This window comes from Benincasa hispida, chromosome 8, assembly GCF_009727055.1.
Source record: "Benincasa hispida cultivar B227 chromosome 8, ASM972705v1, whole genome shotgun sequence".
Taxonomy (NCBI): domain Eukaryota; kingdom Viridiplantae; phylum Streptophyta; class Magnoliopsida; order Cucurbitales; family Cucurbitaceae; genus Benincasa; species Benincasa hispida.
Window position 1 is genome coordinate 8,932,912 of NC_052356.1, and position 2,994 is coordinate 8,935,905.

Consider the following 2,994-nt stretch of genomic DNA (forward strand, 5'->3'; position numbering starts at 1 on the left):
AGGTAACGGCTCCATTACCTCGCGTTTCCCTGCCGCGTGTTCTCTTGCCTCTTTAGCCAACTCTCTTAATTCATTCTCCAACTCTTTTTGAAGATTGGTTTTCCTTCACTCTTATCTCGCGGGCGCATATTCTTCCAATCCATTTTCTAATGCGTTGTGCCCTTTTTTACGTGTTGCACCCTCAGGTCCAGGTGCAATTTCTTCTTCTTCCTCCAGTATCAACCTTATCTTCCTTGATACTCTTTTTGATTTTATAGGCCCTTCATCCACGTCAGATGGGCGTGGCTGCGACACGTCGGGGCCAACTCTCTTTTCTCTACTTTGTTCTTCTCTTCCTTCATTCTCTTCAATTTCTTCATTTTCCATCTCTTCTTCTAGCATTGATGCATATCTTTCTGGTTCGTCCAACTCAAGTGACGTGTTTGGTGGTTCTGAACGCGTCACTTGAGTTGCTTCTTGCTCTTAGTTGAGCATTGCTAGAATAGCTCCAAATACTTCCTCTTCATCACATCTTGCTAACTCTGCCAAGTATTCAAGGTTATGCTCTGACGCAGGACTGTCAGAGGCTGGGATAGGTGGAGTGAATGGCGGGGTGCCCACAGGGGTGTGAGGCGTCCCCGAAGAGGATATTAGGATGGGTGAAGGTGATGACTGGTTAGACGTGTCTGATTCCACTAGGTAAATTGTTGCTAAGGGTTCAATGGATAGAGGGGGAGGTGGCCGCACCGTTGGAGATGGTGCGGTATGGGCATAGGTACCAAGGTTATGTTCGGGATAAATGGTGGTGGGGTAGGCTTGGTATAAGGTTTGGACGCGGCCATAGATGACGGATGCGTCCTGGTCTTGGCTGGTGTCTTTACCCTTGGTTTAGGGGCAGACTTGGGTTTTTGTGAGGTTTTAGCCCTAGGCAGAGAAGTTTTGGCCGGAAGGTTTACAAGTTTCTTGGAGCTCTTGGCCAAAGCTTTCTTGGAGGTGGAAGAAGGTGTAGGGGTGGCCAGACACTGAACAGAGGTAGCACCGCTGTAAGAGGCTTTCGATTGGGTAGGGATGGAGGTTGATTTCCTAGGGCTAGGTGGTGGTGAACTCGAAAATGAAGAGGAGGAGAAGGAACTTACCAGTGAATCGTTGCCTAGGCTGTAGCTTTGGTTCTAAGAATCTGAGCCGGACGACATTGTTCACCGGAGATGCTGAGCGAGAGAGGAAAATGGAGGTTTGGTGGATCTGAGGTTCTAGGGTTAAAGAAATGGAGGTTCGTAGGCGCAGTGAAGAAGAAGAAGAAACAGTTTGGTTCAAGTGAGATTTTTGTAGGAGGAGAGGATGATCGTGGCTGATGTCAGACAACGCCTGACGTCTGCAATTAATGAAAAGTGGAAGGGTCGCCTCGCTTAGCCAAAACACTCGAGTGTTTTGTGTTTTCGAGACGTGTCCCTTCAACTGCCCCCTGCGTTAGACTTGTGTCTAACGCATCCAATGTTTCAGTTTTAATTATACACACCTTTTCTAAAAGAAAAACAATCTTTTGAAGTTTCAACTTTTCTCCCAGCTTTCAAATGGCACCGAATTCGCTAAATTTGCTCTTGTCAATTGCCGAAACCATGCTTTTGAAGTTTCACCTCCCTTTTAATCTTTCTGCCGCTTCCTAAGTTCAAAGAGTAGATTGCCACGTCACCCCACACTTAGTTCCTTTAACCAGACTAATGATTGAGTTTCTTCATTTAATATATTTTCCTTCCCTTCCTTCATAATCCCTATAAACAACATGAATTTCTACTTAATAAATATGTAATATAACATCTCTTTGGCTAAACATGCTTATCTAGGGAACNCACCCACCAAGGTTATATTCGAGATAAATGGTGGTGGGGCAGGCTTGGTATAAGGTTTGGACGCGGCCATAGATGACGGATGCGTCCTGGTCTTGGCTGGTGTCTTTACCCTTGGTTTAGGGGTAGACTTGGGTTTCTGTGGGGTTTTAGCTCTAGGCAGAGAAGTTTTGGCCGATGGGTTTACAGGTTTCTTGGAGCTCTTGGCCAAAGCTTTCATGTAGGTTGAAGGAGGTGTAGGGGCGGCCAGATGCTGAGCAGAGGTAGAGCCACCGTAATAGGATTTCGATTGGGTAGGGACGGAGGTTGATTTCCTAGGGCTAGGTGGTGGTGAACTCGAAAATGAAAAAGAGGAGAAGGAACTTACCGAAGAATCGTTACCTAGGCTGTAGCTTTGGTTCTGAGAATTTGAGTCGAACAACATTGTTCACCGGAGATGCTGAGTGAGAGAGGAAAATGGAGGTTTGTTGGATCTAAGGTTCTAGGGTTTCTGAAGAAATGGAGGTTCGTAGGCGTAGTGAACGAGAAGAAGAAGTGATTTAGTTCAAGTAAGGTTTTTATAGGGGAGAGAGGATGATCGCGGCTAACGTCAGGCGGCACCTGACGTCTGCAATTAATGCAAAGTGGAAAGGTCGTCTCTTTTAGCCAAAACACTTGAGCGTTTTGTGTTTTTGAGACGTGTCTCTTCAACTGCCCCCTGCGTTAGACTTGTGTCTAACGCGTCCAATGTTTCCGTTTTAATTATACACAACTTTTCTAAAAAAAACAATCAACTTAAAACCCTCAAATAACTAAACTATCAGATTCAAACATAACTTAAAATAGAGAATGCAAAAGAATAAGGTTGAGAGAGGCGTCCCTGGAAGATGTGGCGTTACAACTGCAGAGATGCCTTAACACAAGCTTCAACTTATCTCGCGTAGCGCAAGAGATGACTTTTGGTGTTCCTCATCGTCTTCAAAGTATGGCTTAACCCTTTGGCCGTTTACTTTGAATGCATGAGTGCCATCTTCTCGCATTAATTCCACAGTACTGTAGGGAAAGATTATTTTAATTATGAAGTGCCTGAACCATCTAGATTTCAACTTTCCTTGAAACAGACGCAAGCGTGAGTTGAACAATAAAACTTTATGACCAACAACAAGTACCTTCTTGCTGATGCGTTGGTCGT